Genomic DNA, 23,555 nt, shown 5'->3' on the forward strand with positions numbered 1-23,555 from the left:
AGAAACCTGTCTGTGAGGTGGCAGCAGCTGGTGCTGACTGCAAAACCTAAGAAGGCTGTGATGACAGTACTGAGGGTCCTCTAAGGAGCTCCAGAGTGCATGGAATCATACAACCAGTGCTTGCAAAACCCTTGGAGTATGATTCCAACATGTTTGATACCAAACATGGCCATATTTGGAGTTACCATTGTGAAGCTGTACATAGGTAGTGACCTATGTATAGTGCACGCATAAAATGGCATCCTCACACTCACAAAGCCTGGGAAAATGGTCATGGATGATGTGGGGGGCACCTCTGCTTGTTCAGGGGTGCCCCTCACACACAGGTACTCTGCACCCAGCCTTCAGGTTTGGAAGGCCTGACATATGGATAACTTCTAAGTGATCTGGTGCAGTGTAAATGGTAGTGAAAGGGTGCATGCACAATTTCACACAGGCTGCAATGGCATTCCTGTAGAAGCTTTTGCATGGGCTCCCTATAGGTGGCAAAATAAATGTTGCCACCCATAGGGATCCCCTGGAACCGCAATGCCCTGGGTACCTAAGCACTATATACTAGGGACTTCAAAGGCGGCACCAGTATGCCAATTCTGGGTGGAATACTGGATTACCAGTATCCTATAACCATAAATTTAAGGGAGAGAGCATAACTGCTGGGGTCCTGATTAGCAGGATCCCAGTAGACACAGTCAAACACACTGACAAATGGGCCATAAGTAGGGGTAACCATGCTAGAAAGAGGCTACTTTGCTATAAAGGAACACTTGTCGGTCACAAGGAGCTAATAAATCATTTAACTTTTATGGTATTGAACATATGCCAAGACATCCCAGGGATGGCAATAGAGAACTGGCCCTGAGAAGAAAGAAATCGGTATGGATCATGCGTCTCAGGGCAGTCGAGGATGATCTAACTTTTTCGATTGTACTGAATAAGTGAGCATTCATCAACCCAAGATGGCGGCGATATTGAGATCAGGGCTAGTCCTTTTTTCACTTCTAGGAAAGCTATTTGGGAGTCATTTGTACAACCAGATATAATATGTGAACGCATAGGAGTTGGATCCATGATTTGGGTTTACACTTCAAATACAGTTGAGGATTTGGATATAGATATCACACACATGTTTAGCACTTGATTTCGGTGACAATCGATTAGCAGATAACCGGCAGTGAGAATTCAAAGATGGCGGCCATTTGAGAAAATATTTTAGTCCTTCTTCTGTTTCCATGACGATTTAAGGAGAGACTATTCATGCAGTTAGCCGTCAGCGTACTCACGGCTCATCCCTTCGCTACATGAATATACATATTATATGCTGATAGTACTCTTCAGGTAAGCAAGTTTTTGCATGACATTACGAGTAATGGGAATTTCTGGCTTTGATTCTAGTTATACCGTTTATTCCCAGGTGGGTTAACTTTTCATCTTTAGTGTTTTGTGATTATGACCACTACTTTGTGGGTTTTGGATAGTGGAGGCCAATGTTACACTATGGGCTGAATTAGGCGTGTTTAGTCCATTTATTAGTGAGTACTGGATGATTTGGTTCTTAAGCGTTTTTGTGACATGGTTGGCTCTATGAGATAGGAATATTTTATCTTTATTTTGCCAGCTTATATGACATTTGGATGTATGACAATATTTAAATAACAGAGGAGATCGGACCCAATATTATATTGAGAAGTTTTGGCAATCTTGAATAGTGTTCTCTACTTTTATATTCACTTTTCATTTTCCTAATGTCACCTAATGAGTTCCATGTCTTGTTTCACATGTGTGTGCGTGGTGTGTCATAATTTCATATGGGAGGTGATGTGCCTTATATAACACAGACAATATATGTGGATGTTGTAGTACACAGGATGCACTGTGTTGCAGCTCTCCAAGTGGTATATTGGCTATGATGTTATTATCTGTATTTATAGTGATGCACATTGATATTATTTTCACTTCTGAATCATGAATTATAGAGGAATTTGAAAATGTTTTGGTTTCCATACCCACGGTGTTTGGTGAAGGAACATTATATTGTTATAGTTGGGATTATTGATTTCGTAATAGTATTGTTTTCTTCTGATGATGTTTTGAGCCCTGATGAAGTCAAAGGGTTACTTCCCAAGACGAAACATGTGTTGGCTGAGTGAAAATTGAGAGTATCATCTGGGACATACAGAAGGACTGGAATTTTGTTTGGCTGGATTACATTGAAAAATTGACTGAACCACATACAAGGACTGGAGTGTGATACTTCAAGATGCTACAATTTTTTATTTGTTAAAAAAAAAAATTATGTCCTCATATCTCTTTATATACTTCCATTATGATCTGACCCGGCCTGCATTCCAGCATCTCCTGAATGAGTCTGAGGCAATCAACATAAAGAAGTAAAAAACCATAGGGGTGAGGTTTCTGAGAACTACCCCAAGTTTGAAATAATCAATGGACATTACACTGAGAAAGAAGTGCTCAAAGCCAACCAATTCACCCAAGGTTGCCAGAGCTTTTGTATATTTTTAACACCAGTTCTACAAAGGTCTAACTTCACATACTTTTGTTACTGCATACACCCATTCCAATCGAGTTGGTGAAGTGGGGGAAATCCAATATCTGCATACCTCCCACCTACCTAAGAGTATTAAAGAAAACAGCAAGTTTCTATAAGAGCTAGGGAGGTTTTGCAACTCTAGAGAACCCCCAAATGAAACTAATACAGGGGAGAACATCAGCGGTACCTGTAAAACATTGGTCATAACCTCAAAGATCTCCGTCCAAAAGCTCAATATCTGAGGGCATGACATAAGCATATGAACATCATCCGCCCCCTCTAGTCCACATTTCCTGCAAGCTACTTGAACATTCATATTGAATCTTTTTAATTTTTTTGGCGTATAATATGCCCTATGTAAGACAAAAGATGTTTTTTTCTAAGGAACACCGGTTTAACCACCTTATAAAGAAGCTGCCAAGACCATGTCCATCATTTATTAATATCCTCCCTGCTTACCACATCATCCCAAAGAGAGCCAGGGAATTTCTGTTCGCAATCTAAGCTATCTACAAATATTCTATAATAGGTGGCAACTTCCTTCTTACCAGACTGATTCTTATGCAGTTGCTCCTCTAAGTCATTAGTCTCTTCGCCCCTAGCTTGTAAAGATCTGGCCCAAGTTTTTAATTGATAGTATTTAAATCTGGATAATGAGCACTGCATCACAGATACGAAAGTCTCCCAAGATTTTAATGCTCCTTCGTATAATACTTGTCCCCATTTTACAATGCCAGCCTCCTTCAAATGTTGAGATAAAGCATCTTTAAGGCAGTCCGGAGTTCCCGGGGAATTGCAGATAGGGGCATACTACAGTAAGATAATTTTGTAATCTTTCTTATCTTAGCCCACAGTAACGTGGCTGCTTGTAATGTTTTCAACCTTACTCTTTTGTAAAACATTGTGTGACCAAATTTATACATACATTTCCATTCACCCTTCCCCTCACCTTTCAACACAGCTTTCTTCTGACAGGAACCACCCTCTCCTATTAGTAATCCTTTACATTCTTTAACTGAAAGGCCCATGCATATAATTGAATATCAGTGAGGGCAATCCCTTCTTTAACATGCCTCCTTCAAAGTTTTTTCCTGGCAATCCTGATCCCCTTATAGGCCCAAATAAAGCTATCTATTCTTGCTTGAAGATCTTGTATCCTCTTTTCCTTAAATTCCAACTGGATCATATTGAAGAGGAAAGTAAGTTTAGGGAGAATAAACATCTTTACTAAGTTTACCCTCCCATATAGAGTCAAAGGTAAATGTACCCAACTTAATAAAAGTGTATCTATTTCTTGTGCTATGGATTTCAAATTTACTAATGCAATATCTTCCAAATTTTTGCAAATCTTAACTCCAAGATATTTTATCTCCTCTTTTATTAACCTATGTTGCACATTCATATTCCATGTCATTATCTCTGTCTTTGACATGTTAACCTCACATCCTGAGACCTGACCAAAATCCCATGTTATCACCTCAAGTCTGCCTAGCGCCGATGATCTTCCGTAAAAATCATAATATCATCAGCATACAAGGATATTTTTTTCTCCCAACCCATATAGACAAATGGCTTAATCAAAAAAAAAAATGTAATCATAAGGGCCAGTGGTTCTATGTATGAATCAAACAGCAACGGAGATAGAGGGCAACCCTGCCTAGTCCCTCTGGTAACAGGAAAAGAGTTAGTTAAGTTCCCATTTATTAACACTCTCGCCGATGGGGTATTATAAATAATTTTTAAAACCCCAGAAAATTTGGGTCCAAAATTTAAATGTGTTAGAACAAAATCTAGGTAATTCCGGTACACTTGATCAAATGCTTTGGTAGCGTCCAGGGTTATATCTGCCAGAGGTAACTCAAATGCCCTTGCTATATCAATTGCCCTATCAATTCATGAGACAGTTGATGCATATATCTATTCTTTAACCCCTACTGTGCCCTGGATGAGGTGATCTAGCACTCCTCCCCTGTGCTCCCCACCCACCCCCCCAAGGCAGGGATGGAAGGGATTGCGCGCTTAATTGTACCAGGGCCTCCTCCTATCGCGAAAGAGAAATGCTTTGCATTTCTCTTTCGATCACGTGGGGGAGGCCCAGAGAGGCTTCAAAGGGAAGGAAATGTATTTCCTTCCCTTTAAAGTCTCTCTGAGCGTTTCAAAAGCCGGATTGCTTGCAATCCGGCTTTTGAAACGCCCACTAGACACCAGGGATTTTCTTTTTTTGTAAAACTGGCATGAGGGGAACGACGCCTTGGGCAAGGGTCGCTCCCAATGGGGGGCATTTTTTTGGAAGGCCTGTTCTGCCCCCGAAACCTCTAGGCACTAGGGATCATTTTTTTTCTTCTTTTTTTTTTTTTTTTTTTTTTTGGGAGGTGGTGAGCGATCCCTTAGGCAAGGGTCGCTCCCCTAGGGGGCAAATTATATTTAGGCCAGATTGGCCTATTTTGATGAGGCCAATCTGCCCCCAAGGGGGACAGAAACCACTAGACACCAGGGAGTTATTTTTTTTTTACTTGAATTTCACGCAAGGGGAGCGACCCCTTAGGCAAGGGTCGCTCCCCTGGGGGAGAATTTATTTTAGGCCATTTCTGCCCCCCTGGGGGGCAGATTAGCCTATTTTGATTAGGCCGATCTGCTCCCAAGGGGGGCAGAAACCACTAGGCACCGGGTATTTTTTTTTTTGTGATGGGGAGCTACCCCTTGGACAAGGGTCGCTCCCCTGGAGGGGAAAATTGTATTTAGGCCATTTCTGCCCCGGACGATTTTTGCTACGCCAATCTGCCCCCAAGGGGGACAGAAACCACTAGGCACCGGGGATTTTTTTTTTACGCCAATGTCATGCAGGGGGAGCGACCCCGTAGGCAAGGGTCGCTCCTGGGGGCGGGATTGGGGGGGTGGGGGAGCAAATTTATTTTAGGGCATTTCTGCCCCCCCTGGGGGCAGATCGGCCTATTATTAGAAACCTCTAGGCGCCAGAGCAAATTTTTTGTTTGTGTTTTTTTTGTTTTTTTTGTTTTTTTAGAGATGGAGAGCGACCCATTAGGCAAGGGTCGCTCCCCTGGGGGACAAATTGTATTTAGACCATTTCTGCCCCTTTGGGGGCAGATCGGCCGATTTTAGGTAAATCTGCCCCCAAGGGGCAGAAACAACTAGGCACTGGGGATTTTTTTTTGGCGCCAATGTCACGCAGGTGGAGCGACCCCGTAGGCAAGGGTGGCTCCCGGGTGGGGTTGGGGGAGTTGGGGGGCAAATATATTTTAGGCCATTTCTGCCCCCCCTGGGGGCAGGTCGGCATATTGTTATTGCAAAAAACACCTCTGTTTTCTGTCAAAAATTGTGATGTGTCCACGTTGCGTTTTGGGGCATTTCCTGTTGCGGGCGCTAGGCCTACCGACACAAGTGAGGTATCATTTTTATCGGGAGACTTAGGGGAACGCTGGGCGGAATTTGTGGATCCTCTCAGATTACAGAACTTTCTGTCACCGAAATGTGAGGACATGTGTTTTTTTAGCCAAATTGTGAGGTTTGCAAAGGATTCTGGGTAACAGAACCTGGTCAGAGCCCCACAAGTCACCCCATCTTGGATTCCCCTAGGTTTCTAGTTTTCAAAAATGCACAGGTTTGGTAGGTTTCCCTAGGTGCCGGCTGAGCTAGAGGCCAAAATCTACAGGTAGGCACTTTGCAAAAAACACCTCTGTTTTCTTTTAAAAAATGTGATGTGTCCACGTTGTGTTTTGGGGCATTTCCTGTCACGGGCGCTAGGCCTACCCACACAAGTGAGGTATCATTTTTATCGGGAGATTTGGGGGAACGCTGGGTGGAAGGGAATTTGTGGCTCCTCTCAGATTCCAGAACTTTCTGTCACGAAATTAGAGGCAAATGTGTTTTTTTAGCCAAATTTTGAGGTTTGCAAAGGATTGTGGGTAACAGAACCTGGTCAGAGCCCCACAAGTCACCCCATCTTGGATTCCCCTAGGTCTCTAGTTTTCAAAAATGCACAGGTTTGGTAGGTTTCCCTAGCTAGAGGCCAAAATCTACAGGTAGGCACTTTGCAAAAAACACCTCTGTTTTCTGTCAAAAATTGTGATGTGCCACGTTGTGTTTAGGGGCGTTTCCTGTTGTGGGCGCTAGGCCTACCCACACAAGTAGGTATCATTTTTATCGGGAGACTTGAGAGAACGCTGGGTGGAAGGAAATTTGTGGCTCCTCTCAGATTCCAGAACTTTCTGTCACCAAAATGTGAGGAAAATGTGTTTTTTTTTGGCCAAATTTTGAGGTTTGCAAAGGATTCTGGGTAACAGAACCTGGTCAGAGCCCCACAAGTCACCCCATCTTGGATTCCCCTAGGTCTCTAGTTCTCAAAAATGCACAGGTTTGGTAGGTTTCCCTAGGTGCCGGCTGAGCTAGAGGCCACAATCTACAGGTAGGCACTTTGCAAAAAACACCTCTGTTTTCTTTAAAAAAATGTGATGTGCCCACGTTGTGTTTTGGGGCATTTTCTGTCGCGGGCGCTAGGCCTACCCACACAAGTGAGGTATCATTTTTATCGGGAGACTTGGGGGAACATAGAATAGCAAAACAAGTGTTATTGCCCCTTGTCTTTCCCTACATTTTTCCCTTCCAAATCTAAGAGAGTGTGTAAAAAAGACGTCTATTTGAGAAATGCCCTGTAATTCACATGTTAGTATGGTCACCCCGGAATTCAGAGATTTGCAAATAACCACTGCTCTTCAACACCTTATCTTGTGCCCATTTTGGAAATTCAAAGGTTTTCTTGATAGCTATTTTTCACTCTTTATATTTCAGCAAATGAATTGCTGTATACCCGGTATAGAATGAAAACGCACTGCAGGGTGCAGCTCATTTATTGGCTCTGGGTACCTAGGGTTCTTGATGAACCTACAAGCCCTATATATCCCCGCAACCAGAAGAGTCCAGCAAACGTAACGGTATATTGCTTTAAAAAATCTGACATTGCACGAAAAAGTTACAGAGTAAAACGTAGAGAAAAATTGCCATTTTTTTCACCTCAATTTCAATATTTTTCTTTTTCAGTTGTTATTTTCTGTTGGAAACCCTTGTAGGATCTACACAAATGACCCCTTGCTGAATTCAGAATTTTGTCTACTTTTCAGAAATGTTTAGGTTTCTGGGATCCAGCATTGGATTCACACCCATTTCTGTCACTGACTGGAAGGAGGCTGAAAGCACAACAAAAATGTAAAAATTGGGTATGTCCCAGTAAAATGCCAAATTTGTGTTGAAAAATTGGGTTTTCTGATTCAAATCTGCCTGTCCCTGAAAGCTGTGAAGCTGGTGATTTTAGCACCGCAAACCCTTTGTTGATGCCATTTTCAGGGAAAAAACCACAAGCCTTCTTCTGCAGCCACTTTTTCCCATTTAAAAAAATAAAAATAAATTTCACTGTATTTTGGCTAATTTCTTGGCCTCCTTCAGGGGAACCCACAAAGTCTGGGTACCTCTAGAATCCCTAGGATGTTGGAAAAAAAGGACGCAAATTTGGCTTGGCTAGCTTATGTGGACAAAAGGTTATGAGGGCCTAAGTGCAAACTGCCCCAAATAGCCAAAAAAAGGCCTGGCACTGGAGGGGGAAAAGGCCTGGCAGCGAAGGGGTTAAGAAACCCTTCTGGTCATCTTGAATCAAAGATGCCGTACCTCTCCCTAATCTATTAGCCAGGATACTAATAAGTATTTTATAATCGTTATTTAGTAAAGAAATTGGCCTATATGATTCACAAAGTAAAGGGTCCTTTCCAGGTTTTAAAATGATTGTAATTATTGCTTCATTCCAAGATATTGGGAGACAGGATTCTCCCCTCCGAATTAGATCGAAGAGGTCTTTAAGAAATGGGGTTAAAACCCCACGTAACTTTACATAAAATTCAGCAGGTAAGCTATTGGGACCAGCTGCTTTCCCCTTATTACTTTTTGAAATAGCCTGTGCTACCTCAGCCTCTAGAAATTCTTCTTCCAATAAAGACTGTCATTCATCATCAAGTTATTCCATCCTTAATTCCTCAACATTTGGTAGCCCAGCCTCCACTGCATCTGATAAGTCCTCTGTATATAAAACTTCAAATAAACTCATAAATGCTCTCTGAATCTCTGATGAATCCATTAAATTCACCCCTGTAGTGGGGTCTTTTATCTCTGATATCTCATTCCTAGCAAAATCTGATTTTGCTTTCCATGCCAACAACTTTCCCGCGCTCTCACCATATTAAAAATTTCCAAATTTACTTGCCTCCCATTTTTTCTTTACTTGTGCCTCCATTACCGCTAGCAGCGAGGCCCGTTTAGGAAACAGCTCCAATAATATTAAGTCGTCATTCTTCCCCTCAAGTTGTAATTTCACTAGCTTCCCTTCTAGACTCTCTAAGTCATTCTCGAAGTTCTGAATTTCCATCCTGTATTCCCTGTTTCTCTGAGCAGAGATGCTAATTAACATCTCCCTATTAAAGGCTTTATAATAATCCCATACCACATGGGGGGAGGCAGAGTTCAAACTGAGTTAAAAAAAACACTTAGTTTCACTCGACAGATGCTCTACGACTTTAATATCATTCAAAAGAGAGCAATCCAGTGTCCATCTTCTTGCTAACCATGACCCTGCCTCTTTCAAAGTCAACATTACTGCAGCATGATCAGATAGGTGAGCTTGGATATGTTGAACATCCACCACGGACACCCTAAGTGCCTTGGCTAATAAAAAGTAATCTATCCTAGAATGATGTAATACTACTTATTAGGAAAGGTAAAACTATGAGAGCGTCCGTGAGACTCTCTCCAGAAGTCCATAGTTCTCCATTATTATCTTAATATACGCTGATGACTTCTGACATCCAGACACTTTACTTCCAGTGGACTTATCTAATGCATGATTTAATACTGCGTTAAATTCTCCAGCTATCATATTTGGGTGCTGGGCCTCCGATAGCTCATTACATACTTCCTGCAATGATGTTGTATCATCCACATTTGGACCATAATAAGATACTAAGGTGTAGAAAGCCTTGTTGACCCTAATATCTGCCATAACCCATCTACCTTTTGAATCCATCCTAGAGTGCAAAATAGAAGCATTAGAAGCGCTTTTCATCAAAATCACAACCACTTTCGAATGTGACGTATTATTCAAACAAACCATTTGCTTGACCCAAATCAAGGATTTAAAAATCTTCTTAAAATCCTCCATCCTCTTGCCTAACTCCTATTGTCTGTTAGAAGTGGAGCAAGACACATCAGATCTTATCTCATAGGAATAACCTTTTGCCACTAGTGTTCCCATTTTTAGGGCTTTTGAGAGGATTTCCTCCTTAATTACATAGGTAAGAAAGTTCACCAGTATCCTCATGGGCTTGGTCCTATTTAGTTGTTTCCGGAAGGGATCCCTATGAACAAGCTGCATATCTACAATTAGTACATCCTCAGGTCCCTCCCACACCCACTTTGTTTCAAAAGATCTGCCACCAGAGTTCTAATATCATCTCCTTCAGCCCCTTCCAGAACATTCATTATTTGAATGGTTTTCCTTCTTGCGTTATTCTCCAAAATTTCCAACCTCTCAGACTTCTGGCTTCCCATAACTTTCAATGTGTCAATTTCCCTGGTATGTTTCTCTACTGTTTCATTTAGTTGGTCTACTTGTTTTTCCAAAACCTGAGTATTTTGGGTTAATAAGTCCATCTTGTTTGCCAGGGCCTCACATACCTCCTGAATTCCTTTCTGATTTGTCTGTGACACCAAGAAACCCTGCCTAACTTCATTCGATAAGGAGTGCAATAAGGATTCCAGAGAGGTTGACTGGACAGACAGTGAATGTATCTCTTCCGATGGCTCTTGCTGAGATTCAGATAAGTCCCCTATTAAATTCCCTGAAGTGGTATTCCTCATCTGAGGGGGTGTTTCTTCTCCTGTATCAAGTGGAGCCTGCACCTGCACTGGCCTACCCGACCCTGGCACCCCCCACTTTTGTACCTGGGAAGAGTATAGACCGAGGTGGAGAAATAGACCAAGGTAAGTTTATTTGCCCTCCCTCCTCACAATCACTTTGCGAAATTTCATTTGGATTTACAACAAATGGTGGGGGGGGTGACTGAGGTAGCCATGGTGGCAGCAGCGTTCTTTTCCTTAAAGTAAGACCTAAGTGAAGGTGTAATTCTTCGCTGCTGGGGGGGAGAACTGCTTTTTCCTTCCCCCAATTTTTTTTTTTTTGTTAAGCAAATTATCCCCTTCCGTGAAATAAGTACAGTATTCTTGATAGTGTCCTCAGCTGGACCCCCCACCACACTATCTTCCTGGGGGAGCCCTAGGGAAGAAGGGATCCCCCCTCCAGGACATTCAACTCCTCTAGACCTGTGGTGCCCCCCCTCCCAATACCTGAGAGGTGGTGTCCATGTTCCTTTGGGAGTCACTTTGATTGAGGTTGGACTCCTCCCGTGCTTGAAGGAAGGAAAGGGACTCCTTCCCTCTCCTGAGAGGCAGCGTCTCTCTTTGTATGCTCAGTGGGCTTCCCCGATGACTTGTGCTGCCTCTACTAAGAATACCCCCGGTCGCACCTCTAAGCGTGACCCAGGAGGTGAGAGCTCTAACTCTCCTGACTTTGAGAGCGGCGCACTCCCAGTTGCCGCCGCTCTCCCTCGCTGTCTTTGCTTCTGTCGATGTTGGCATCCCGACCCGAGTGGGGACCCAGTCGCCTGGCCGAGTCCGAAGCGGCATGCACCACCGATAAGGTAAGGAGCCCCCCAAAGTGAAAGGAGCACTCCTCGGCCACCCTTTCTCCACTCTGCTGCTATCTTGGGCTAGAGCAGCACCGCAACTACACTAGCAGCGTCCGCGCTGCTGGCCGTTAGCCGCCATGTTTCCCCCACATCCCCTAAATTTCAGTTTCACAAATTTCACCAAAGAATGGATTTAATAAAGAATAGCCAATGACTGCTCAGTATTCGCCGGTTTTGTAGAAGGGCTAATCTCTCTTCAAAATGTCACATCTTTTTTATTTCAACTTTAAGGGCATTTTAATTCAAGCAAACCACAACAGCACTCCAGTTCTTGCTTCTACAAATCGTATGACTGGCTTAGTTTCAAGATGCTACAATATTGACCTTAACTAGGAGATGTGAATTTGGATTTTGAGTCTTTTTCTGAGTGAAACATATATATACATATTGAGAATTTGTAATATATGAAAATTATATTTTACTATACTCTTTAAGAGTGTGACTTAATGTGGATTACTTTCCTACACAGACTCATCCTGAACCTCCCCAGATGGACCCACATCACCCGCCACCTGAGGGAACTCCAGTGGCTTACCATACATAAAAGACACCAATTCAAGATGATGACGCATGACTACAAAGCCTTCACATCCAAGGACCAGCATACCTCAATCACCGTCTGAGTATCCACCTTCCATCTAGACCCCTGTATCAACCTCTCTCTCCCTCGCACACACCCCACATCCGCCTCAGCAATAGTGGAGGTTGTTCCTTCTCCTACCTCACCACGAAATCCTGGAACAGCCTCTTCATCCGCTTCAAGACATCGCTCTCCCTCTTGGAACTCAGAAGGGGACTTAGGAGCTGGCCCTTTGACTGATGTCTGAGCAGTTAGGCCTAGCACCTGAATACCCTTAAAGGTGATTAGTGCACTTTACAAATCCTGATTGATTGACTGATTGAGTTTTCATCTAGATTCTTCCAGATGCTTCATATCATCATAATATTTACACTGGTTATCTGAAAGCTCAACATGTGTCTTCTTTCTCTTCTTTTCCTTTTCAACCTTCACTCTCTGATACATTTTGAATCCCCCATAAGAACTATTACACATACAGGAATAATTAACAATGGTTTCAAAACAAAACCTACAACTCTGCTTCCCAAGTTTCCAAACCATCTGCCTGGAGCAGCAAATTTATCTCCAATTGCCTCCCAGGCACCTGTCACTTCCAATTCCTTCAAATCCTTCATCAACCCGGAAATGTTCCAAATGTGCTTCTCCAAGTCTTTACTTTTGTCAGGGATGTAAGATGTAAGAATAGTATTGCTGAACTTTAAGCATGTGATAAACTCTGCCCTCTTTTGCAAGCAAGTCTATTCTGCAAAACCATAGATCCTATTACTTCCATCTTTGGGTTTACAACCAATAAGGAATTTGCTGTACTAGTGGCTAGTTTATCCATTATTGTAGACATCTTTCTAATCTTCAGGTCATTCAATATCACACCTACAGATGGAATCAATGTACTGATGATGTCACCTACTACCTCTCCAGCACTAACGCCTCTTCTAGTTCTAGGTTTCGTATCCCACACAGGATACTCAAAATGCTCCCATGATAAGTTGTCATGAAAGCTATGACCACATAACATATGCCATGCCATCTTTTGGGAAATTTAAATTAAGCAAATAAAATACACTCCAGGAATCACAGGATCTTTTCCATCTAGAAAGACTCATAAAGCAGTCTAAAATATACATTTGCAGAATACTTCACAGCAGTTGTGGTAAACAAGTTGACTTGACATGACCCGCACCAATGAGGTTCCAAATATGTCTTTCTTATGAGCTTCCTCAAAGCTGCCCGCCAGGACTGTGTTCATGGCACTAATCTGGATGTGGAGGTACTGTAGGTGCTCCAACCTGATGAGACACAAAACACACCACATCAGCTAGCCCTTTACATTAGTCAAGTACCATGTCATCTTTAAGATTCACAAGTGCATTCTCAGGAATTGCTGGCAACCTAATACCCATGAGTATCTCATTGATAGATAGTCCTGTCTTCTTATTAGGTAGACTGCAAAGACTTATCAACACAAGAGGCAAAGCATCAGGCCATTTCAGAGATGTTGAAGTACACACCTTTGCCAGACTGTATTTCAGGGTCCCTTTCACCTGTTCAACAAGACCCGAAGCCTCAGGGCTATAGTTCAGGTATAATCTCCGTTCCACTTGTAGTGCTGGACACTATAGTCTCAGGACCTCATTATTAAAATGAGTTCTGCAATCTGATTTCAGAGAAGTCGGACACTAAACCTAGGTATAAGCTAGGTAAACAGCAGTTTTGCTACAGTGAGACTGACATTTCTTCGTGTCGAGGAGGTTTTGACCCAATGTGAAGAGATGCACACAATCACCAGACCATATCTTAGCACATTACACACAGGCATCTTGATGAAGTCCAACTATATCTTGTTGAACACTCCTCCTGATCTTCCTACGTGACTTAGTGTTACTGCTGTTCTTTTTTCCAATATATTTTGTTGACACACAACTCATCTGTGATACAACTCTTCAGCCATCAACCTGTACTCAAGATTAAACCACGTTTCTTTAAACAACCTCACCATTGCATCTCCACCAACATGAGCCAGACCGTGAATATACCTAGCCATTGGGGAAAACAAACTGTTCTGCAACACTGGTTGTCCATCCATCGAAACCCAAATGTCATAATTTCTCTTGGCACAACCTGCTCTGATCTAGCTCCTCTGTTCTTCCTCAGACACTTCTTCCTGGAGCCTCTTTACCTCTTCTCACATATCTGCAGTTGTTAAGAAAAGGTTATAATTGGTCTCATCGGTTCCCTCATTTGTATTCCTTCCATGAAAGGGACAAACTTTGTGAGCACAGTACTTTGCCAGCCATCTGCATATATAACACCCAATCTCACATGATCAGTTCCACTGTGGTGTGACTGGGCACTTGACCACTGCAACCTGTTCAGGTAACTATAGCTTTTCAAGGGGTTCCTCACTTGCTTGCCATTCCAGATTGGGGATCCAGAAGATGTCATAAAACACCTCTGGGTCCACAATTTTCCAAAGTCATGAACAAAACCAAAGCCGTACTGACTATCTGTAAAAATTGCCACTTTCAGCTGGGCAGAAACACAGCATGACCTAGTAGGAGCAATCAATTAGGCCACTTGTGCAAAATATATTCCTTGAATCTAGGAAAATTCAATAACTCTTGAAATTTTACAGACAGCATATACAGCTTGCAGACCTCATCCCTTTCTTGTAAACATGAGCTATCAACATACAGCACAAAATCAGATTCAGATAGTGGCTCATCTGGTATATCAGGTCTCGGTTTTGTGCATAGTTTAGTAACGTCAAGACAATATGGTTCACTTTACATACATCATTTTCATGATCAGGTACAAATGACAAAGTGGAAGGATTATGACACCACAGAACCTGATAGTCATGTTTTCATCCACAAGAATGGTCTGGTCATACTTGGTAAGACAGCTACTTGTCAGGGGCTAGGTTCTAGTCCTTGTCAAAAATAACTCCACAGAATGGGTAACATATACAGTTAACGTGTGACCCATAACAATATTCTCACACCTCTCTATGCTGACACTTACAGCTGCCACCACTTTAAGGCAACTAGGTTGCACAGAAGCTATGTTATCAAGAGTAGCAGAAAAGTAGACCACAGGCTTTCTGGCGTTTCCATGTGTTTGTGTAAGCACTCAGAGAGCATGGCCCTCCTACTGCAGAAAAGTACAAATGACTTATTGTAATCAGGCATTGCAATCAGGCTAAGGCACAACATAGACTTTCTGTCAGCTATAAGAAGGCAATTAAACAATTTTTATCCAGCGTACAGGTTTAGACACATTCTTGTGTATCAGCCTCAGTAAAGGTTTGCCCACCAGGGTAAAGCTTGATATCCACTGGCGACAGTAGCCCACCATTCCTACAAACATTCTGACTTTGCTCTATGTAGCTGGTGGACTCATTTTCACAATGACTGAAATCCTCTCTTGTGACACTTTCCTTTCTCAATGTGATGTCCTAGAAATTGAATCTCTTTCTGACAACACTGCGACTTTCCTGGGGATACATTGTCAATTCTGTGCATCAACAGCACAATAGTATGTTATTTGCAAGCTTCTTGAGTGTTTGATGTCAACAATAGGTCATCAATTTACTGAACTAGGACTGAGTTTCAAGTCATAACCAGGGACTCCAGATTTTTCTCAAGGATCTGCTTAAAATGGAGGGACTCTAGGTATGCCCCTTTGGGACTCAGCACCATGCCAAAACACAACTTCCAAGGTGAAATGTGTGAAAAAGGGTTGGCATAAATTAATGACAGTGAATCACTCAGCCTCAAATGGAATTTGAAATAATATCACACCTGGATTCGGTACCACTAGACTACATGGAAAAACAATGTTGTTCACCCTTGGCAGGTCCTGCACAATTTGTTGCTTCCCATTTGGCTTTTGTAAGCCCATAATGGGTGAATTGCAAGGACTTTCTATCATTTTTTTTTATTCCCTGTTGAATCATAGACACAATCATCAGAGATATCCCATCAACTGTTTTGGGTGTCAATTTATATTGGGATATTCTCAGATACTCAGCATTTGGTTTGACTGTGATTCAGACAGGCTCAACACTTCTAATCGGTCTGAAGTCTTGTCCTAAGAAATTCTACACTTCCGTCTTAACTGTGTCTTTAAGATCTGGTGGTAAATTATTAATTGTCAACAGAGTAAACAGCATACTGTAAGATTCATCATTCTCCAATTTAAAGGCGACATCCTCATCATGATTCTGCATCTCTATGCCTGTCGGTGTACAGTAGATGACACAGTTCAACTTATAAAGAAGGTCCCTTCCTAGACAACTCACTGGACTAGAATCACACACCACAAGTCGGTGATTCTTTTAAAAAGATCCTATTTTTACAGTTATTTGTATGGTCTATTGGGTTGATGATTGTTTATCATTACTCCTATAACTTGGATCATTTTTCCTGAGAGGAATACATTTTGGACTCCTACTGTTTTTAAAGTAGAACGGGTAGCACCAGTGTCAACTAAAAATGACACGGGGTAGTCATTCACTTCACCATCTATGAATGGACCACTCAGGTCTACCTCCAAGACTGCACCAAGTACACAATCTTCCTTCCCTCTCAGGCACCATCAGGCTGATTGATTGGATCCATAGTTCTCAACTGTCTCAAACAAGAGAAAGTGTTGAAAAGGATTATTGTCTTGAAACACATTAGTGTTCATGTTCGGGACTTGGTTTGAATTGAACCTAGGACCAATAGCCTGTTGCTGTTGCATCAGAGTTGTGGAAGCTTCATCACTGGAGCTTGTGGCATATTGACATTTTATCTTCTCTGTATTTGAACATTTTGCATTTGTGCAGGGTTGTTCTCTGAGATGATACAAACCTTGAATTCTGAAGCTGAATAGCTGGGTTTAGACATCATTCCCTTTTCCAATGCCCCACCTTATTGCAGAAATGACAGGGGGTTGTCTTCTTCAGGCTTATCCATCCATCCTTGTATTAGGATCAATTGGGACTCCTCGACCTCTACCCTTTATTTGATTTGGTCTCTGTTGATACTCTCCATGCATAGCACCAACATTCCCTACAAACGGTTAAATCTGACTGTTCCTCTTAGCAGCTTTCATCTAAGCAACCATTAACTTCTCCTTCAGCTTCGTTTGCTTCATCTCAAGTTCAACACTGCAATATTTTGCATACCTCAAGATTTCATCAACTGATTTATTCTACCAGCAGATCAAGTGTTGTTGAACCATCCTGCTAATCTCGGGTCTCAATTGAGTCACAAACCTTGACAGAAATTGTCCCACATCCTTGGGTTCAATTGTCTCCATTCCACTATACTTCTTAAATGCATCAATCTCTCATAGAAAGCAACAGTCGATTCTTTTGGTTCCTGAGTCATTCTATCAATTTTAATCCAATCTATAACTTAAGCTGGTACCATCAACTTCAAAAATGTGACCTGCTGATGCTTTTTCATCACCAACGGTGAAGGACCTTTTGTTACCAGGCTTCATGGTGGCTCTAATTTAGGCCATTGAACAGACACTTTACATTCTGCCCACAAGTCCCACGCAATCAGAGTGTTCAAATCGACCCACAAAACCTGCAACATTGGAATTTTATATACTGCTACTTTTGCTTGACTTTCTTTAACTATAAAGACCTTCAATCAACAGGCAGTCGAACAGAAGTAGCTTCCAACAGAGTGGTCATCCCACGGCTTGATCACTTGTAGGACTATTCTGATGTGTGCAGTGTGCCTTTTTTATAAGGCCTACTATGACCCACAACAACGTCCTGCTCTACTCAAGGAGAGGCACCTAATTTACTAACTGAATCCAACTGTAAACGTACTGTTCCATTTAGAATACAAGGCTAATTGTTTTTGATGAGAATGTGCTGCTCCTGTGCATTCAATCAGTCAAAGGTAAGTAAGAAACTGCAAAAATGTGCATGCAAAAACCACAACTAATCAACACCCAGACAAAATAATCACAAATAAGAAAACTGAGGTTCTCATTATGAGTGTGGTGGTCTTAAGACCGCCACACTCACGGTGGCGGTCAGACTGGCGCCAAAGTGGCAGTCCGACCTCCACATTAAGACTGTGGTGAAAGGGTCATGGTCAGACCGCAGGCACCGCCATATTTTGAAAGGCCAACGGCCTGGCGGTGCCGGCGGTCTTAATCCGAGCAGTCCTGCCCTGGGAATTATGACTCCACTCTCCGTAAGCTTTTGCATGGAGGTTCCACTATGATGCAAAGGTGCCTGCACTGGTGCAATGCAGCATATAGTACGTCACCACAAGGAGAGAGCAAAAATGTTCTTTATCTGTGTAAATATGAAGCATTTCTGCTCTCTCCATTTCATGCAATGTATCAACTTTGCTTGCTACCCTGGATTGGGTGAAAGATTAGTAAATATGCCCCTACATGTGCATGGCCGTTAAACATAACTTTTTTCATTAGTTAATTTAAAGTATACTGAGTTCCGGCACATCTTTTGAGAACAAGCTCATCATTTTGAACCTGTTGTTTCATACAATAGCCAAAATACATTTCTATTAGTTTACTATAAAATTATATGTTTCCCCTGCATACTACTTGTATTGTCTAAGGTATACACAGCGAAACTGTCTCTGAGCTCCAGAACATGAATATGCAGAATTTGTACTGCAAAAGACATGTTTGTCAAGGACTAAACATAATAAAAGTCTGCTTAGTTCCTGAAGAAAGGGCCATTATTGCCAGCTGCCACTCTGTCACTCTCCACTATACAGTATAACACACATGGAAAGTGTGAAGTTTCTTCTTAACAGGGGTCCAGTTCGCAGAAAAAAACACAAAGGCACCTTCTTGGTAATCTGATGATTGAGTTAAGATTAATGTTGCAATGAATATGACAGGTATCATTTTCTTCCTGATATCAAGAATAAAGAGAAGCAATAATAAAAAATCCATAAGAAGAATCCAAATAACATCCATCTGCAAAACACAAAAATTAGAACCAAAAATAGAGAACAAGTGATTGATGTATGCAACAAAAAATAGGGAACAAAAGTGTAGTGACTCATTTGATTGCCTATTTTATATGTGATTTAAACAAGAAATTATATCACAGGATAGACTTCATCTTGGATTGGGGACCTCTAATAAATATTTTGGCAGTTCCACATCTTGGGGAAGGTAGTTAATAGGCTTGACCAAGCCTTTTACTTCAGATTCGTGGCTTTGGTTAAACATGTGACGAATAAGATCTAGTCTGAACTCCTTTGTCCTCTGCTGGATTCTGCAGCACCACCTGCACCCACACCAACTACCACCTCCAAATGAGTGCAGAAAATGCATCTGCATGAATAGAAACATTGAACAATCAGACTATACTAGGCCATGAAGATGCTCATCCATGTGCTCAGCACAGCATCCAGCAGCACACAGTCGGCGCAGGCACAGTCTTCCTCGACCAACAACAGACTTGTGTAAGCCCTGAGCACAAATGTAGAAACTCTGCACCTAACATGCTTCATTAGTACTGGTGGAGTTATGTGGTGGGTAAGAACAGTTACTGTTTTTGACCAGGACTTTTTTAAATCTTCAGACTTTGACCCAGATCTAGAAAGATGAAGGAATAAAGGAGAGATACAAGACGGAAGATTAAAATAGGAGATCAGTTACAATATGTGAAAGCAGGGATGGGAGAGATCCTGTATGATGTAAGGAGTCTCTGGTGGTAGAAGAAAAAGCCATGGGGTGGAATCAAAAACAACTAGCATTAGTACTCAGCAACCTCAGCATTTGAATAATTTTGGGCCCCTCCCCTGATTTTGTTTTTTACAAATTATATAATGCACTAAGGTCCCTGCCAAGAAACAGAATTGCTGCAGGCAAGTAGACAAGAAAATGCATCACAGAGGTAGAAGAAGCATGACAGTACAAAACACTGTAAGCACAGATAGCATCCTTGATGGAAAAAGACATGATAGAAAAAGCACAATTATTGATGTAGTGATGTAATGAATATTATATAGAATGGTGTGTGGTCATAAACCACATACTCACATATAGAATGTTGATATTCAAAATGATAGTTCAGTTATTGTAGAGGAGCTGAGCTGAGGACACAGAGAGTCGACAAGGTCCCAGCACATCAATAAACACCTTTGACAACGCTAAGTTTGCCTACAAGATGTCATAGATTAGCAACAAGCACCCGTGGAAACGTACAAAGCACTGAGGGGTAATAACGCATTTCATGTAGAGCACAAAAAATCAATGTGCTGCAGCAAGCTGAATTAACTTTTTACTGGAATTGTCAAGCTTTCTACTGCACAAGGAATCAATGTGCTATCAGCAGCTGGAACAACATAGTGTTTTTGTAATTGGAGCTGAAATTAACATAGCACTTTTGTAATTTTGCACGTACTGCGCATATGGTTGAATATACTGGGAGCTGCAGAAGTAGAAGCAGCATTTGCTGCTGGATATGTGCAGAGACTAGAAACTCATTGTGTATTGGAAGCTGCATTTTATATAAAGAAATCTGATAAAAAGCAAAGTTGTTTACCGTTAGGAGCTGAGTGGAGTGCTCTGCGCTTTTAGGTTGGGCATGTGGCAAATCACACATGAGTTGCTTGTTTAGTGGCCATCTTTAAGTCAGGCTTAAAACACTGTGAAATTCACCAAATATCGGTGGCCATCTTTAAGTCAGGCAGGTATCACAGACACTAAATCAAAAAAAGCTTGGCAGAGATCTTTAAGCAGGCGATCCTTAAAATTCATCAGAAATTAGCAGCTAGAAAGACTAAGAAATATCGACGAACTATTTAAAAAAAAACAATAAAAAAAGTATTTTTGAGGAAATATTCAAATATCAAAATAAAAGTATTTCAATGACAAAATGATGGAATGAGGTGAAAGGTCAAGTTCAGCAAACAAAGGTTTAACAACGACAACAGTAAATGCACAAATGAAGGAGATATATAAATTCAAGATGGAGAGAATATTTCCTTTTAAAAGAAACATGTAAAAAATATACTGATGAACAAGCTAAAGATTTACTACCTGACTTAGTAGGTGATGAAGTTAAGGATCTAATTGTTACATTCCCTGGTGCAGATAAAAACACATACAAAGGACTTATGAAATATCTAAATGAAAGGTCTGATCCACAAAGGAACTTGGATTATGAGAGGTACAGTTTCAACATAGACAGTCAATAAGATAAAGGAATCATTGATGAATTTGTGACTAAGCTGAGAAAACTGGTTATGTTCTGTGAATTGGAAAAAATCAGTAATAAAGAAGCAGTCAGGTTGGGAATTACAAACAATTCTTCGTGTGACATGAATGGAAGCACAAGCTAAGAAACACACTACTAACATGGAGAAAGGGACAATAAAACTTATGAACACATCCGGCAACTGATTAATAAAGATAATAAAACTCATATGATTAAACAAGATTAAAAAACTGAAAAAGCAAATGTTTTGTGGAAAGACAAAAGAACATGCTACAGATTCCCACATTCAAATATATGTCCAGCATTAGTAGAGCAGTGTAAGAAATGTGGAAAGTTAAACTATTTCACAAGTGTCTGCAGATTAAAACGGAAAGGCAACGAGAAAACATGGAAGAGACAAACTAAAGAAAATGTTAAACATGCCAGACAAATTGAGAATTTGGGACATGAAGGTTCTGCAGATGAATATGAACAATCAAAACCATTGTACATGATGATTGAAGAAAGTAAATATGAGCAGATGTACTTTTTAAAGAAGGAAAATGTAAAGAAGCTAGTGTTTGTTGAGATACAAGTGCGGTCTCAGAAAGTCCCATTTGTTCTTCACAGTAGAGCAGCATGTAACATTATGGCCCTCATTACAACTCCGCCCTCCAAGGTTGGACTGCCGAGCGGCCGCCTATGCGGCCGCAATCCCGCCGGGCGCATTATGACATCCCCGCTGGGCCGGCGGGCAAAAACAGAGTTTTCGTCTGCCGGCCCAGCGGGGATGTCAGCCATAACATTGGAGCCGGTGTTGCGGCCGTGTGACGGGCGCAGCTGCACCCGTCATGCTTTTCACTGTCTGCTGTGCAGACAGTGAAAAGCAGGGTGGGGCTGTGCCTGGGGACCCTGCACTGCCCATGCCAAGTGCATGGGCAGTGCAGGGACCCCCAGGGGCCCCGCGACTCCCCTTCCCGCCAGTCTTTCCATGGCGGTCTCTACCACCATGGATAGGCTGGCCGGAAGGGGAGTCGGAATCCCCTGGGCAGCGCTACAAGCAGTGCTGCCCTGGCGAATTAAAACCGCCGGGACAACCATGGCGGGGTACCGCCGGTCCCGGCGGTGCGACTGCATCGCTACCACCGCGGTCATAATACGGCAGATTGTACCGCCAACCTGTTGGCGGTACAATCGCCAAAACAACCCTGGCAGTCTTTGACCACCAGGGTTGTAATGAGGCCCTATGTGTGTAACAGGACATGAGAAGATGCATGAGAAACCCTCACTTGTCTTCTCTAATGTCAATGTGTTTCAATGGGGAGCTAAATGTCCTGTGACATGCTTGGGAAAATGTGAAGAAAATGTAACACATGAAGATATGTCTCTGAAAGACGAAGAGCATGTTTTGAAAGGGGAATTTGCTAAATGGACTTTTCTTGCCACACAAATTGAAAATGAAAAGTACTACAGTTTCACATAAGTGATCCGATTCGAGCATCACGACATCAGGTTGAAGCAGCACACAAAAGGAAAAAGAAGTTCGCTCACAGTCAAACGTGTCAGCAAAAGTGCAATTAGCCAAGTAACAGGGGCGATGTCCAAGGCGGTAACTAAATCGCCCCACGGAGGGACAAACATAAAGCATTTACCAACGAAAATAAAAGATTTTTGAAGGGAAAGCTCATGAATGAGTGATAATGATGGGCGTGTGGTGGGCGTGGTTAAAAGACCAGATACATAGGAACACGTCAGAAAAGCAGTGCTTGCACACTGCTATGCTCGACCTAAAAAAGGAAAGAGTATTTGAGTGGAAGGAATGGTGTGAAAATCCATTTTAAAAAATGAAAAATGATCTAGCATCATTAACAAATTTAAAACATTTTCACTCCAGATTTACATACTGAGCTGATAGTACATCCTGGAAAAGAGACTCCAAGGTATGTAGTGTCCCACGCTAGTAAAAGTCTGACTGACATTTATGAACTATTCGCTTCTGGACAATATATGTTTGTTGAAATTGACGAGTACTCTAGATTTCCAATTGTAAAGTTGGTATCATCCATGTCTGCATTGGTAATACTTCCCATCCTGGATGAACTTTTTTCTCATGGGTATATCAAAACATTTGAAGACAGACAATGGTCAACCTTTTAATGGAAAATAATTCAGTACATTTCTTGTGCATATGGGAGTGGCACATCAAATAATTACTCGATTTTGGCCACAAGCTAATGGGATAGTTGAAAGACCTATGGTTACTAAACACAATCCTTTCAAATAGCCAAGTTATCACAGATTTCTATAAATAAAGCTCTGGGTCAGGTTTTACTTGATTATAGGAACACACCCCTTTGATAAACAGGAAAGTGTCCTTCAGAGTTGTTATTCAGACAAGGCAGACAAACACACTTGCTGCAGGTGTCATTAAAA

Source organism: Pleurodeles waltl, chromosome 8, assembly GCF_031143425.1.
Source record: "Pleurodeles waltl isolate 20211129_DDA chromosome 8, aPleWal1.hap1.20221129, whole genome shotgun sequence".
Lineage (NCBI taxonomy): Eukaryota > Metazoa > Chordata > Amphibia > Caudata > Salamandridae > Pleurodeles > Pleurodeles waltl.